Here is a 17,644-nt window from a genome sequence, read left to right on the forward strand (position 1 = left end):
GCAGAAAACCCAGCCCCACTGACCACTGTCCCTTAACTCCATGACCTTTTTGACATCAAGCAATAACAACATGCAAGTCTGATCGTAGGCATAAGCAATTATTATCAAACAAAAAGTTAATGAACATATGACATGAAATAAAAAGGATGGGAGCTAAAAAATATGGAATTGGCTAAGTGACAGGAAACAAAGAGTAATGGTTAAGGGATGTTTTTCGGGCTGGAGAAAGGTTTGCAGTGGAGTTCCCCAGGGGTCAGTGTTGTGACCCTTGATTTTCCTGATATATATTAATGAACAAGGCCTTGAAGTACAGGGAACAATTCCAAAGTCTGCAGATGATACAAATCATGGAAGCATTGTGAACTATGAAGAGGATGGTGTAGAACTGCAAAAGGATATAGACAAGTTCGTGGAATGGGCAGATAGGTGGCAGATGAAGTTCAATACAGAGAAATGTGAAATGATTCATTTTGGTAGGAAGAACATGGAGACACAATATAAAATAAAGGGTATAATTCTAAAGGGGGTGCAGGAGCAGAGGGACCTAGGTGTATATGTGCATAAGTCACTGAAGGTGGCAGGACAGGTCGAAAGAGCGGTTAATAAACCATACGGTATCCTGGGTTTTATTAATAGGGGCACCGAGTGCAAGAGCAAGGAAGTTATGTTGAACTTGTATAAGACACTAGTTCGGCCTCAGCTAGAGTACTGCATCCACTTCTGGGCGCCACACTTCTGAGCGCATTGGAGAGAAGACAGAAAAGTTTCACAAGAATGATTCCTGGGATGAGGAATTTCAATTTTGAAGACTGATTGGAGAAGTTGGGACTGTTTTCCCTGGAGAAGAGAAGGCTGAGAGGAGACTTGATAGAGGTATTCAAAATCATGAGGAGTCCAGACAGGGTAGATAGGGGAAAACTGTTCCTACTTGTGAAAGGATGGAGAATGAGGTGGATCGGATTTAAAGTAATGGGGAAGAGAAGAAAAGACAACGAGGAGAAACTTTTTCACACAGCGAGTGGTTGAGATCTGGAATGCGCTGCCTAAGAGTGTGATGGAGGCAGGTTCAATTGAAGCATTCAAAAGGGAATTAGACTGTTATATGAAAAGGAAGAATGTGCAGGGTTACGGGGAGAAGATGGGGAAATGGCTCTAGGTGAATTTCACTTTCGGAGAGCCGGTGCCGACACAATGGGTCAAATGCTCTCCTTCTGCACTGTAACAATTCTGTGAAACTGAGAAAACATCACTCACGTGACCCATTAAGTGCATCTTCCAGTCTGGCAGCTTGCGTTCTCGTCCACTACAGGATGCTCCCGCTGTGGCTGAGGGTGAGGTGGGGGGGAGCCTGCTCCCTTGCCTCTGCTCATGGCTGAGATGCCTGTGGCTTCCGTTCTCATTGTGGAGATGCCTGTGGGGTTCCTCGATAAGCTGCTGGGCCTCTATCCTTGCATGGGTAGCCTCTGTCACAGGGCCTTGCAGCATGGATGGTTTCTCAGGTCAGAGGGACGAGAAGGTGAGGGATGATGCCAGCACCCCTGAGAGGTAGCCCCCTCATCAGCTTCTTCGACTGCCTCAGCCCTTCCAGTGCACTTGCATGATGGATAAGGCCACCAGGTGAACGCAGCTGGCATCCACCGCCAAGCTTTCCTGCGCCATCAGCAACAGTGAGAAGTCAATGATACAGAGTGTGTCACTCCTTCTGTACATGTCAGCACCCTGCTCCTGCACCCACTCAGAGTAGTGCTGCATTATGGCTCTCCAAGAGGTTGGCACTCTCTCACAGGTGGAGCTCATGCACTCAAAACCCCAAGTAATAATCGGTACACAATGTGCTGCATGGATTCCTCCATCATCTGCTCCAGTAAAACCGGCCTTGTTTCTAACACCCAAGGCCCAGCATCTTCACCCAGCGGAGCTTGACTGTGTCTGTGCTCCATCCCCTGATGGGGATTGCCCACAGCTGACTAAGCCTCAATATCCTCCTACTGCTCATTGTGATGTGCAGTTCACCCAGTGCTCCATGTTCTAAGCTAAACTGAACCCACCAGGGTGTGTGTGTCTGTGGGTCGAAGGTGCAGTGGAATGATGTGACGGTGCACCTGGAACATCTCTCCCTGCCGGAGGAGGGGCAGCGCCAACATTCTGCTCCCCCTCCACTACTGGCCCTGTGGGATGCACAAGATGGTGATGAGAACTCAGGCTAGTCGGCAGGGACCTGAGCACAACCAAACCCATAGATTATAGCAGTTGTGAAGCCACAGCACGCACCTGTCCAAGACTTCTCCCTTGAATGATGTGCTCTCTTCTACAGGATAATGAGGGAAAGATTTATGAGTCGGCTACCCTCCCTCACCTATTCCAGAATGACATCCACATGAGAAGTCAGCCTCCTCAGTGATGCCCCCTTTACAATCATCCCATATTCAACTGGCCACTTGATCTGAAAAAGTTAGGGAGAACTGTAGACTCTCAGTCTGCTCAGCTCATGTGGAATACTGGTGCTTACAGATAGAGACTTGTCACCCGGGTGTCACTGGCCACTCACCTTTCCAGACCTTATTAAATCATTGAATCGCTTTCTGCACTGGACTCCTAATCCTTCTGGTGACTCCCCGGCTGCTGACCTCAGTCACCACCTCCATCCATGCCCTCTGTTTCTCGAGGTGGATTTCTTCTTCTGGATGCCAGGAACAAAACATCTCTCATGTCGGACACTGCATCAGTTAAACCTCAAGGGAGGCATTTAAAAATCGTGCTGATGTCCGGGGACGCCTGCCAGTGCCAGCACTGATCCTCAAGGTCCCTGCTGGTCCATTGCTTCAATGAATGGCAAGCCGTTCGCCTTTACAAAAGGCCCTCTGTTACTGGGTCCGGCCTCCAGGCCACTCCGGCGCCACTAACTGGATGGCAAACTCACCCACTGGCCCAATTAGGCCCTTTCTCTTTACAGCTGTTGCAAAGAAATAGAAGGAATTAAAAAAAACTTGGATTGAGATGCGAAGATGGAAGTCCTTTGTTTTGGTGAGGTGTCCCAAAGTCGAATAGGTGGCTGCCACTAGGAATCTTTCCCGGTGCTGCTGATGAACAGTCTGCTTGGATAGGCAAAGAATTTCAACTCTCCAAGGCTTTACATGGTGTTTCAGCAGGTGTGCAGTATCAGGGGGTTCAGTTCTAACATATTCAATGCGAAGTCCTTTTAAAGATGCAAGCTTGCTACAAACATCCAGGATGTCTTCAGGAGGCAAGAGTACAACTTCATACAGGTATCAGGCAGCCCCCACCTGCCAACAATGAGGCACATTGGTTTTGTCATATATACATTGATTTTGAACTGTTGCTGGAATGCGGAAATGACTTGAACAGATCAGCCGTGACTGGAAAGGACATTTGCATACAAACAGACAGTGCTTGTGTCAACAAAGGACCATTTCCTGACACATTTAACCCACAATGGATGTTGATCACGAGACAGTGATGGGGTGGGGAAGCGCATCCCAGGGCCTACTGGGATGATGCAATCCACAGGGGTTGGACTGTGGACTGGTTGGACCAGCTGATCACATGACTAACTGGCTGTTCCAGGGTTTTTTGAACTAACCACAGATAGTTTGAACTCAGAATGTCCGTTTGCTCCTGGACTAAGAAGATCTCTCCTGTTTGCTCCCATCTCTTTCTCACAAGTCTCTGAATCCACTGAAGACACATAACCCCCAAGAGAGAAAAGTCTTCTACAGCGCACAAGTTTTAAGAGGAGTACTGGGCCCCAACGAAAAGCAAGACCTACCTACAATCAAGGATGCTACAGTGAGCTGAAAGAACCATAAGAAAAACTCTTCATATATAGCCTCAAACATTTCCACTTTATTTTTCTTCTCTTTTTACATGTGTGTATCGCGTATACATGCTAGCGTGGACACGTCGTGTATCTGTAAGCTTCAACCAAATTAAAGTTTAAATTTAATAAATTTCAACCTTTCTCCTTTAAACCTAAGAAACCTGTTTGTGCTGGTTTCTTTGCCTTATAATTGGAAAGTAGTGAACATGGATTCACCAAGGGGGAGCTAAAAACATGGTGTGTTTAAAATTAAACCCTGTTACGTTAAGATCAGGTGAAGGCTGAGAGGGATCCCGAGACACCTTTCTCATCTGGTCGTAACACAGGCTTTTGCTTTTCAAGAGCAGGGATTCTTCAAAGACAGGTAACAGTGGTCTGGATTTTCTTCTGATCCTGGCATATCTTCTGATAAGTCGATATCCAACTGCTCCTTTTAGTCCAAAAACAGCTGATTTTTTACAGTTCAAAGTGAAACTAATTTTTTCCAGACAAGTCCCATGATAATTAAATTCTGTCTTGTCAAAACACAAAAATAGCTCTCAAGTCAAATACCCTAATGTTGAATTGAAATCATATATTTTCCAGTAAAAACTTGTTTATTGGTCCACCTTTAAAAAAAAACACCCATAGTTCAACCTCTTCAGTTTTAAAATATAGATTCCAAGTTTTAACAAAACCTACAGAAACTCTCACAATACCTCCACCCTTGACTAAATGAAATGCCATTTTTGAATGCCTTTCATTGAAATGTATAAAAAAACAGAAGTTGAAAACATTCTAAAACACATTTTCCACACACATCCCCCATTCCCGATTTACTTGTGGTTAATACAATTACGTTTTGTGCCATCTTTGCTCATATAACTCAGTTAGATTTGTGATAAAGCACCGACAATAACATTATTTTTGCACGAAATTTAGACAATCTTTAAGTGATAGGGCTGCAACAGTAAACTCCAATGGAATATTCTGACATTCTGGGTTATAAATTCTCCACAAAGGTTAGTGGGTTATGATCAGTACATGCCAGCGTTTCTCTGTAATCATGGCAAATGCAGATTTCGAAATGTTTAAGAGCCAATAATAGACCCAACATTTATTTTTCCATGGTGGAATATCTTTTTTGATGTTGATTTATTTTTTTGAAAAGTATCCCACTGGTCGTTCTATGCCCAATTGATCATCTTGTAACAGGACTGCACCAACCCCCTGGTCACTAGCATTAATTGCTACCTTGAAAGGCTTCGTGAAATTTGGAGCAGCCAACACTGGTTCATTAAAGTGGCCTTGAGCTTTTCAAAAGATGCCTGGCACTCCCCTGACCACCCTACTTTGGTTTTCTTTTTCTGTAGCAAATCTATTAATGGAGCAGCTACAGTGCTGAAATTTGGTACAAACTTCCAGTAGAAACCACACATCCCCAAAAACCTCTTGGTTTCTTGCTTAGACTTAGGGGTAGTGAACTCCACCAAGGCTTGTACTTTCACCTTTCTTGGCAACACTTGTCTTTGTCTAACTATATCCCAAGGTAGGTCACTCTCACTTTTGTGAATTCACTTCCAGCCAAATTTACCACTAAAATGAGCTTCTTGTAACTTTTTTAAACCGAGTTTCTAGCTGTTTTAAGTATTCCTTCCAAGAATAGACTGTATACCAGCACATTATCAGAATTAACTATAGTTAGGAACACTGACTACCACTTGTCTCATTAGTCTCTCAAAGGTTGCCAAAGCATTTTTTAGCCCGAATAGTATCACTCGGCACTGGGAAAGATCGTCTGGTGTGACAAAAGCTGATATTTCTTTAGCTTGGGGTGTTAAAGGAACTTGCCAGTATCCCTTTAACAAATCTATCTTTGTATGTTAAGATGCCTCTGCTTGTTAAAAAAAGGTCTTTGATCTGGGTTCTTTGTTGTCCTGGTAACCAAGACCCTTGTCTTTAAGTGGAGTTGATGTAAGGTCACCTGATTTCTCGAATTCCATTTTAAGCAACATTAAAACCAGTTTTTAAAACAGTCATGCTACAAAGTCCAGCGTTCAAAACAAGCCTCACACACTCCTCCATTCACCACCACCCTTCACTCACGTAACAAAATTCTCGATCAAGGACTCCTACCTTTCATAAACTTCACCTCACCCTCACACACAGTTTCAAGCCTCACATTCACACCTGACAGCTTGCACACACTGCCAGGTATTCATCAATGACAGGTACATTGCACCACACTCACTGAAACACTTCCCTCTCTCTTGCATGACAAGGTGGTGGTATAACTAGACTGCAGCAGCTAACCGGCGGGTGTAGGCTCGGCTGTTTGTCCCCACCTTGATGGAGGAGACAGTGCTTGCAATTATTGGAGTAGCCGTAACTAATATCATGGCCAGAGATGGGGCTGAAATAATAGCAGATGTTCCCACTTAATCCACCTTCTGACATCCCACTTCCCCCTCATCCCACAATCTCTTCTGATTTACAAGTCACAGATAGGGTAAATATGCACCACTTGCTTTCCTTCTCAATCTCCTACCCTTGTGCCTTTCTCCTTTCAGCTACCCAAGAACGGTCACCTGGCCAGACAATGTTATGGGCGTGTCAAGTCCAAGAGCAGCAAGAAACTGATGACAATGAAATATTGTCACTCAATATCACATTCGCAGCCACTAACTCAGATATTGATCAGAGGTGAGATCTGCATGTGGTGAGACACCAGCCACAAGGGAAAGGATAGCACAAGTACCAATGCGCTGTCGGGCAAGGTCACATACGAGTTCTGTTGCAGAGGACTCAGATGAGGACTTTGATGGGGCAGAGTACAGACAAAGGCTGTTGGTTCAGCACAATGAAATACTTGGTGCCTTTTCAGGCCCGTCAGAAAGCCTGCGGTCGCTAAAGGCCTGCTTGTGTCTGCAAATGAAACCCGACTCGAGCCAAACAGAACTACATCTGACCCGAGCACAACCTGAGTCCTTCGATTTTTTCCCGCGCCCGACCCGACCACCGGAATAAAGTTGTTTATATTAAAGAGGTTGTGCTCTACCTTGGATGAGATCGACACTGCAGACCAGTGCGGAGTCCAAATGCACATACCCCACCTTGGCGTCCTGGCTGTCACTGTGTCCGACCCAGCCCGAGCCCGAATGCCGGATTCGGAAGAGCAACCCAACCCGACCCCGACATGTCATCAGGTTGGTTGGGTTCGGGTTGGGTAGCGGTCACGGTCAAGGAACACGGAGGAGCCGGTTCCAACTTGGCAACTTCCAGCACCCAATAACAGTGGATGTTAGAAGGAAATTTCTACTTATTTTTTATTCGTTCATGGGATGTGGGCATCGTTGGCTCGGCCAGCATTTATTGCCCATCCCTAAGTGCCCTTGAGAAGGTGGTGGTGAGCTTCCTTCTTGAAATGCTACAGTCTTTGGGGTGTAGGTACACCCACTGTGCTGTTAGGAAGGGAGTTCCAGGGTTTTGACCCAGTGACAGTGGAGGAACGGTGATATAGCTCCAAGTCAGGATGGTGTGTATCTTGGAGAAGAATTTGCAGGTGGTGGTGTTCCCATGCATCTGCTACCCTTGTCTTTCCAGGTTGAAGTTTTGGAATGTGTCAAAGGAGCCTTGGTGAGTTGCAGCAGTGCATCTTGCTGACACTGTGCGTTGGTGGTGAAGGGGGTGAATGTTGTTGTTGGTGGATGAGGTGCCAGTCAAGTGGGTTGCTTTGTCCTGGATGGTGTCGAGCTTCTTGAGTGTTGTTGGAGCTGCTCCCATCCAAGCAAGTGGAAAGTATTGCATCACACTCCTGACTTCTGCCTTGTAGTTGGTGGGCAGGCATTGGGGGGACAGGTCAGTTAATCGCCGCAGAACTCCCTGCCTCTGACCTGCTCTTGTAGCTGCAGTATTTATGTGGCTGATCCAGTTTTTTGTCAATGGTAACCCCAGGATGTCAATAGTGGGAGATTCAGTGATGGCAATGTCATTGAACACCAAAGGGAGATAGTTGGAGATGGTCATTGCCTGGCACTTAAGTGGCAAGTAACATTGGCACTAAACATCAGTCCAAGCCTGGATGTTGTGCAGGTCTTGCTGCATATGGACACGGTCTGCTTCAGTATCTGAGGAGATGCAAATGGTACTGAACACTGTGCAATCATCAGTGAACATCCCCACTTCTGACCTTATGATGGAAGAAAGGTCATTGATGAAGTAGCTGAAGATGGTTGGGCCTGGAGCACTACCCTGAGGAACTCCTGCAGTCTTGTTATGGAGCTGAGATGAAATGATCATCCAATAACCATCTTCTTTCATGCTAGGTATGACACCAACCAGCCAAGAGCTTTCCCCCCACCCGATTCCCATTGTCTTCAGTTTTGTTAGGGCTCCTTGATGCCATACTCGGTCAAATGCTGCCTTGATGTCAAGGGCAGTCACTCTCACCTCACCTCGTGTTCAGTTCTTTCGTCCATGTTTGAACCAAGGCTGTAATGAGGTCTGGAGCCGAGTGGTCCTGGCGGAACCCAAACTGAGCATCACTGAGCAGGTTATTGCGAAGCAAGTGCCGCTTGAAAGCACTACCGACGACACCTTCCGTCGCTTGACTGATGAGATGGTAATTGGCCGGGTTCCTCCTCCTGTGTTTTGTGTATAGGACATACGTGGGCAATTTTCCACATTGCCAGGTAGATGCCAGTGTTGTAGCCGTACTGGAAAAGTTTGGCTGGGGGCGCGGCAAGTTCTGGAGTTCAGGTCTTCAGTACTATTGCTGGAATGTTGTCAGGGCCCATAGCCTTTGCAGTATCCAGCGCCTGCAGCCATTTCTTCATATCCCGTGGAGTGAATCAAATTGGTTAAAGACTGGCATCTATGATGCTGGGGAATTCAGGAGGCCGAAATGGTTCATGGGTCATGCAATTTTCAATAATGGCCCTTTTTTAACTTCTAGTTTGTTTCAGCCCCAGGTTTTATTGAAGAAGAATCCATGTTTATATAGCACCTATCATGGCTTCAGATACTCAAACTGCTAAAAATATAAGGGATCTCCCATTTAAGATGGGGGTGAGGTGAATTTTTTTCTCTGAGGGTTGTTAATCCGTGGAATTCACTTCTTCAGAGAGCAGTTCAGGCAGGGTCATTGAATATATTCAGGATAAAGTTAGATAGATTTTTGATAGACAAAGGAGGCAAGTGTTATGAAGGGCAGACAGGAAAGCAGAGGTGTGGCCACATTCAATCAGCCATGATCTTATCAAATGACCTACTTCTGCTCCTAATTTCATGTATGTTCCTTTGTACGTATGTATGTCTTTTCACCATTGACACTCCACCAGTGCCCTTGCTGTTGCCTGTCCGTCAGCCAGCCCAGATTGCCACTTCCCATACTGAGATAGTGCAATGTGAAGCTGGGCCTTCTAGATTCAGATACTCGAGAGTGTCCTCCAAGGCCATCTGCAGTCTCCCCCAGTCAAGGTTGCAGCCACATTGGGAGCACTGCATAGGAGCACTGGGACAGTCTAAGCACCTGCAATACAGGCACCAAGGGAATGCACAAGGGTGATCACTTGACTTTTGTTTGGAATATTAGATGTTTTGCTTGATAAGGTCAGTTTGCAATGGTTCTGTGGTGGCTTTTATTTCCTCATTGCTTCCAAGAGGACACAGATGGTCACTAAGGTGTGGGAGTGTTGGTGAATGGGGAATTGGGGTTATGCTCACTGGTACCTCAGTCCATGAGGTGATAACAGACAGCCTGGCTGGAAAGGGGATGTGTTTGCCTCCTGCCTTCCTCCTCCTCAGCCGCTCGCCTGATCCCTGGTGGAAAGGGCTGTGCCCTCATGATGTTGAGGTTGTACAGGATACAGCAGACCATGACTAATCGTGACACATGCTACAACGAGGGCTCCTCCAAAGTGGTCCAGGCAGCGGAGCCACTTCTTGAACAACCCAATCACTTTATGACGTTTCATATGGCAAACATGGCTTTTCTTTATGTGCAGGCTGCCCATAGTGATAGGTGATTCAATAGACAGGGGAACAGACAGACGTTTCTGGAGCCGCAGACGTGAATCCAGGATGGGTTGTTGCCTCCCTTGTGCCAAGGTCAAGGATGTCACTGAGCGGCTGCAGGGCATCCTGAAGGGGGAGGGGGAACAGCCAGCCGTCATGCTCCACATTGGAACCAACAACATAGGTAGAAAAAGGGATGTGGTCCTGCAGTCAGAATTTAGGGAGCTAGATAAGAAGTTAGAAAACTGGACCGCAAAAGTAATAATCTCCGGATTACTCCCAGTGCCATGCATAAGTGAGTACAGAATAGAAGGATAAGACAAATGAATGTGTGGCTGGAGAGATGCTGCATGAGGGAGGGTTTTAGATTCCTGGGACATTGGGACCGGCTCTGGGGAAAGATGGGACCTGTACATGCCGGAGGGGTTGCACCTGAAAAGAGCCGGGACGGAGTTCCTTGAGGGATGTTTTGCTAGTCATGTTGGGGTGGGTTTAAACTAGTTTGGCAGGGGAATGGGGACCTGAGGGTAGACTCAACTGGGACAAAATCAGAAATGAAGGCTGAAAATTAATGGACGAGTCTGGAAGACAGAGGAAACAAAGGTGAGAAAATAAAAAAGAGTTTTGCAGTGCTCAGGGGTATCTATTTTAATGCAAGCAGTATAGAAAATAAAGCTGATGGCACAGATAAACACATGGTAGTAAGATATCCTAGCTATTACAGAAACTGCTATGCCTATGCTGGGACGAGGGAGCAGTACCCCAGGACATGCGCGATGCCAATATCATCACCCTCTATAAAAACAAAGGTGATCGCGGTGACTGCAGCAACTACCGTGGAATCTCCCTGCTCAGCATAGTGGGGAAAGTCTTTGCTCGAGTCGCTCTAAACAGGCTCCAGAAGCTGGCCGAGCGCATCTACCCTGAGGCACAGTGTGACTTTCGTGCAGAGAGATCGACCGTTGACATGCTGTTCTCCCTTCATCAGATACAGGAGAAATGCCGTGAACAACAGATGCCCCTCTACATTGCTTTCACTGATCTCACCAAAGCCTTTGACCTCGTCAGCAGACGTGGTCTCTTCAGACTACTAGAAAAGATTGGATGCCCACCAAAGCTACGAAGTATCATCACCTTATTCCATGACAATATGAAAGGCACAATTCAACATGGTGACTCCTCATCAGAGCCCTTTCCTATCCTGAGTGACGTGAAACAGGGCTGCGTTCTTGCACCCACACTTTTTGGGATTTTCTTCTCCCTGCTGCTTTCACATGCGTTCAAGTCTTTTGAAGAAGGAATTTTCCTCCACACAAGATCAGGGGGCAGGTTGTTCAACCTTGCCTGTCTAACAGCGAAGTCCAAAGTACGGAAAGTCCTCATCAGGGAACTCCTCTTTGCTGACGATGCTGCTTTAACATCTCACACTGAAGAGTGCCTGCAGAGTCTCATCGACAGGTTTGCGGCTGCCTGCAATGAATTTGGCCTAACCATCAGCCTCAAGAAAACGAACATCATGGGGCAGGACGTCAGAAATGCTCCATCCATCAATATTGGCGACCACGCTCTGGGAGTGGTTCAAGAGTTCACCTACCTAGGCTCAACTATCACCAGTAACCTGTCTCTAGATGCAGAAATCAACAAGCCCATGGGAAAGGCTTCCACTGCTATGTCCAGAATGGCCAAGAGAGTGTGGGAAAATGGCACACTGACACGGAACACAAAAGTCCGAGTGTATCAGGCCTGTGTCCTCAGTACCTTGCTCTACAGCAGCGAGGTCTGGACAACGTATGTCAACCAAGAGCGACATCTCAACTCATTCCATCTTCGCTGCCTCCGGAGAATACTTGGCATCAGGTGGCAGGACCGTATCTCCAACACAGAAGTCCTCGAGGCGGCCAACATCCCCAGCTTCTTCACACTACTGAGTCAGCGGCGCTTGAGATGGCTTGGCCATGTGAGCCGCATGGAAGATGGCAGGATCCCCAAAGACACATTGTACAGCGAGCTCGCCACTGGTTTCAGACCCACCGGCCGTCCATGTCTCCGCTTTCAAGACGTCTGCAAACGCGACATGAAATCCTATGACATTGATCACAAGTCGTGGGAATCAGTTGCCAGCATTCGCCAGAGCTGGCGGGCAGCCATAAAGACGGGGCGAAAGTGTGGCGAGTCGAAGAGACTTAGTAGTTGGCAGGAAAAAAGACAGAGGTGCAAGGGGAGAGCCAACTGTGTAACAGCCCCGACAAACAAATTTCTCTGCAGCACCTGTGGAAGAGCCTGTCACTCTAGAATTGGCCTTTATAGCCACTCCAGGCGCTGCTTCACAAACCACTGACCACCTCCAGGCGCTTATCCATTGTCTCTCGAGATAATGAGGCCAAAGAAAAGAAGACAGAAGCATGGCTTAAGGAGGGACAGGAATGGCATTTCAACGAGCCTGGTTACAGGATTTTCAGGTGCAATGGGGAGGAGGAATAAGAAAGGAGAGAAGTATCAATTTTGGTCAAGGAAACTATTACAGCTGTGAGGAGGGATGATATGTTGGAAGGTTCATCAAATGAAGCCATATGGATTCAGCTGAGGAACAAAAACAGGGCAATCATACTGCTGGAATGGAACTATAGACCCCCAAACAGTCAGAGGGAGATACAAGAGCAGATATGCAGGCAAGTCTCTGAGAAATGCAAGAACAATAGGGCAGTAATAGTAGGGGATTTTAACTACCCCAATATTAACTGGGATAGTTTTACTGTGAAAGGAATTGAGGGAGCAGAATTCTTGAGGTGCATTCAGGAGAACCTTTTTTGTCCAGTGTGTAGCAAGTCCAACAAGAGAGGGCGCAGTTTTAGACTTAGTTTTGGGATATGAAGATGGGCAGGTGGAAGGGGTGGCAGTGGGAGAGCATTTTGGTGGTAGTGATCATAATTCAGTCAGTTTTATAACTATGGAAAAGGACAGAGAAAGAAGAGGAGTTAGAGTTCTCAATTGGGGAAAGGACAATTTTACTAAACTGAGGAGTGATTTTGTGAAAGTGGACTGGAAACAGCTACTTGAAGGTAAATTAGTGTCAGAACAGTGGGAAGCATTCAAAGGGGAGATTCAAGGGGTTCAGAGTAAACATGTTACCACAAAGAAAAAAGGATGAGACGGCTAAAACTAGAGCCCTATGGATGTCAAGGGGCTTACAGGGTATAATAAGGCAGAAAAGGAAAGCTTATGTCCGACACCGAGAACTCAATACTATAGAAAGGCAAGAGGAGTACAGAAAGCGGAGGGGTGAAATCAAAAAGGAAATTAGGAAAGCAAAGCAAGGGCACGAAAGAATATTGGCAAGCAAAATCAAGGTGAACCCAAAGATAATTTATCAATACATTATGGGTAAGAGGATAACTAAGGAGAGAGTAGGACCCATAAAAGACCAAAAAGGTAACCTATGCGTAGGGGCAGAAAATGTTGGTATGGTTCTTAATGAATACTTTGCGTCTGTCTTCACAAAAGAGGGGGACGATGCAGATATTGCAGTTGAGGAGGAGTGTGAAGTATTGGATATGATAAACCGAGGGAGAGAGGAAGAATTAATGGGATTAGCATCCTTGAAAGTTGATAAATCACCAGGTCCAGATAAAATGTACTCTAGGCTGTGAAAAGAAGCAAGAGAGGAAATAGTAGAAGGCTTGACCATCATTTTCCAGTCCTCACTAGATACAGATGTCGCGTCGGAGAATTGGAGAACTGCTAACGTTGTACCTCCATTTAAAAACGGAGACAAGGATAGACTGAATACTTACAGCCAGTCAGTCTAACCTCAGCAGTGGGAAAACCATTGGAATGTATTCTGAGAGGCAGGATAAACTGTCACTTAGAGGGGCACAAATTAACCAAGGATAATCAGCATGGATTTGTTAAGGGAAGATCTTGTTTGACCAACTTGATCAAATTTTTTGAAGTAGTAACAAGGAAGATAGATAAGGGTGCTGCAGCTGGTGTGGTCTACATGGATTTTAGCAAGGCTTTTGACAAGGTCCCACATGGCAGACTGGTTAAAAAAATAAAGTCCTATGGGATCCAGGGAAATGCAACAAGGTGGATACCAAATTGGTACAGTGGCAGGAAACAAAGGGTAATTATTGACATGTTTTAGGTACTGAGGGCTGTTTCCAGTGATGTTCCGCAGGGCTCAGGACTGGGTCCCCTGCTTTTTGTGTCTATTAATAATTTGAACGTGAAGATAGGGGGCATAATCAAGAAGTTTGCAGACGACACAAAGATTTGCCATGTGGTAGATAGCGAGGAGGATAGACTCAAAAGGAGTCTGGATATACACCTCAAGTGCAGTAATCTGCAGGGCTACGGACCAAACGTTGGAAGGTGGGATTAGAATAGGTGGATTGTTTTTCGGCCGGCACAAAGACGATGGGCCAAGTGGCCTCTTTCTGTGCCTTAAACTTCGATGATTTTACGTGTGCATGGGACGCACACCAATGGCATAACCCAGGTGGTCAGTGGATAGCCCTGATGGCCCAGCAGCCATCCTCTGGTTTGACATGGTGGCTCAGCAGTTTGGCACAGAATAAAGACATCTTAACTGCTGCCAGGATACCAGCTATTTACCAACATGATCTACTGAGCATGGTTGCATCCCAACTGCACATTCAGAAAGTGGAACCCTTTATGATTGTGGTTCATCTCTGCATTTCGACACGACACTCACAAAGCAATGTGTGTGCAATAAATGGCACCTGCACCATAGGGATCCCAGCTATCCTGGTGAAGCTACGTGCATGCTTCGCTGCTTCTCTCTGGTCAGAGACAATGTAATGTACTCCCCTCTCCTGATATAAAGAGTGTCCATCACTTCACTCCTGCAGCAACCAACAGCCAAACTGGGAGATGTTAAGAAATGCTGCCTGCTTCAGTCTGAAAGTATCCTCACACAATGAAATTCAGGGCCATGGTCACCTTCAAAGCCACTAACAGCACCATTCTTGTCCTGCTCTGAGGCTGCAGGTCTGGTTGCAAGAGGTGGCAGACTTCCGTGAGCACCTCCTTTGTAAAGCAGAGACATCACACACACTGATCCTGGCTGAGGTTGAAGTAAGAAAAATGCTTCCAGAAGACCCCAGGTTGATAAGGCCTCCTACTGAGAGCCCTTCTTCCCCCTCCTCCTCTGCCCTCTTGCAGCAGCTTGTCTTCCTCCATGTTGCCTCTGCTCATTCTCCCAGTCATGCTGCAGACCAAGGAGGATGGAAACTTACTGAACCCATGACCAGGAGCCAGTGGTCTGATCAGAACCCTTGAAGTCAGAACCAAGACCTTCACCACGTGCAACACCAGTCCCCGTCGACTTCACCAACTTTAAATGGCAGTAAAAACTCACCTCTACAAACTCAGACAGAGCCAATAGAAATCAGTCAGTAACTAACCTGAGCATAGGTGACAATCACTTTAAACAGAGCTGATGGGAGATTCCTTCCTGCTGCTAAACACATATTCAGCTGTGTGTTTAAGACAGGGAATTCCACCAAGCAGCGAGGTTGGAAATGGCAGCGCTGGTGTCAAATCAGCATCACACACTGACTGACGTCATGATCTGCCTACTCTCCATACTTGTGGTGCATGCTTCTAACGCACACGCTATTGCCCTCATCAAAATGGTTTCTGGAAGAGGCTGTGCCAGAGGTGAGCATGGGTCGTGGTCACTTGTTTGGCAGCAAAACAGACCCTGTAGTGTGAAAACTACAGGCACTATGGAACCAAATTTCTGGCCAGTGTGAGCCAGGAGCACATGGATGAGGAGGACAGTACGATAAGCAACATGAATAAACAGCCTGTACAAAATACTGGAGCTGTTCTGTGAAACTTGCAGAATACATCTTTATTTTCTATCACTTCAAGCAGGAGCCTCGAACCGATGCACAAGTTGCCAAGTGCCATCCATTAGCAGCGATGAGCTTTCATTTTAGTTTATAAATATGGAGAGTTTTGAGCTGTCACTCTTTGAAAATAAACTCAGATGAATGTTTAAACAGGTTTGCAACTTGTTTCCCTCCCTGACATTTTCCCATTGCTTGACAACTGTTACTACATCTTCTTGATGTTCCAATATAATCCAGGTCAGATAGGTCTTTATAGAATAGAGGATTCAGAGGAGCAGTGCTTGTCATGACATTTCACTGGAGTGGAAGTGAAGTTGTGCATTATCTATAGAATAAAGGTCTTACTGTAGAGGTGATGAGCGTCAAAAACTGAGTCAATATTGTAAATGACATAAGAGCTGTAATTAAATTCTACTGAGAGCCTTGTGACAGAGACTATGTTATCATTTCCTACACATAACACATCCCTTCTGGAACTTTCAAGCCCTGAGTTTAACCGGAGGGACAGCCAGGAATCTCCTCACTCCGGGCCCGATGATTTTATCACCGGATTAGTATTTGGCAGAGGTTCTGCTCCTCCGGGCCCACAAAGATTCCAGTGAAAACTTCAATCAAAATACTTGCCATGGCCTTTTCTGTCCACTCTGCTGACTCTCATTCGATCTGACTGTGGACTTTGAGCCCTCACTGACCTCCTGATATTCTGAATGAATATTGTGCCCAGTTGCTCAGCCTAAACGACTGACACTGAACACGTCTGCGGCTCCGGCTCTGGGAAGCCTCCCTCTCAGTCACGTGGTCGGGCCCTTGAAGTGACCGTTAGTGGCCGGTCACGTGGGAACATTTAAACCGGCTGAGCACTGAAGCAAAGCGCTGGGCAGCTGTAAAATCAAATAGTGTCTGACAAAATAAACCTTACAGCTACCCTGCCTTCATTAAAAAGGCTGTTTGACTTTCCTGATCGATATTTGAGGAGGAAAAGAGGCTGGAAAGACACTTTTGTCATGATGATGTTGCAGGCTTGTGGCACAGTGCTGATGTGATCTACCTCAGAGTGTTAAAATAAAGCTCAGCCAACACTTTATCGGATGAAGACATTTAATTTCTCTTGTTCCATTTTAAAGGCACATTTTCTTGCATCAATTGCCTTGGTGAATGAGATTTCTGAAAATATTTGGAAGTCATCTAAAATATGGTTGTAAAGATTTAAAGGAGGGAACAAGCATTGAGTGAGATGGCTGTGCAAAGCAGACGACTCAGTTGGGATTATCCAGTGTCCTCCACTCCACATCGTGGTCGGCCCGCTGAACATTCTTTAACCATTCCCACAGTATCTCTGTTGTGTTATCAACATTGTGGTCCATGTCAAGCCGATGGAAAGATACAGATAAAATCATTATTGGATAAGTAAAGTCAACCGGAGTCTGCAGCCACACCCGACCTCACAGACAAAATGAAAAGAAGCTGAGCCAGTTGCTGCTGACTGCACTGCTTCAAAGGTCAGAAAGCTGGATGGGTTAGGGTGTTGGAGATCCAGATCATTGCTGAGTAGATTTGAGAGGAGAAAAAGCTTGCAATATGGTCTGATCTTCTAAAAGTAAAAGAAAAGTGCTCTCTTCATAATCTTACCACCTTTTTCATCTTTGAGTCTTCAGAAATCTCACCGCAGCCAACATGTCGCATGTTCCTTGAACCTCTGTGTCTGTCGAGACTGTACACAAAGACTGTCACTCAAGATGAGATCAGTAATGCAGTATTGTGGGTTCTTTGTTAATTACTGAGAGAGCAGCAATTACATTGAGATAGTAACTGTACACGTGTATCATCAAGACTGACCAACAGTCAATCACATGTTGTGTTACATTATAACTCTTACATAAATAACATGATCTTGTAGCCACACATCTGAATGGTGTACACACACAACAGTTAC

General features: G+C 46.0%; 1 long non-coding RNA gene across 2 annotated transcripts in view; it reads right to left on the reverse strand.

The window, feature by feature from the left end:
* Positions 1-16,659, reverse strand: part of LOC137372599 (uncharacterized) — a 110,436-nt gene extending 93,777 nt beyond the window's left edge. For both annotated transcript variants that reach the window (XR_010975456.1, XR_010975455.1), the window contains exon 1: positions 16,336-16,659. This is a non-coding gene — a long non-coding RNA (uncharacterized lncRNA). The remainder of the gene's footprint in view (positions 1-16,335) is intronic.
* Positions 16,660-17,644: the final 985 nt, after the last annotated feature.

This window comes from Heterodontus francisci, chromosome 8, assembly GCF_036365525.1.
Source record: "Heterodontus francisci isolate sHetFra1 chromosome 8, sHetFra1.hap1, whole genome shotgun sequence".
NCBI classification, from domain to species: Eukaryota; Metazoa; Chordata; class Chondrichthyes; order Heterodontiformes; family Heterodontidae; genus Heterodontus; species Heterodontus francisci.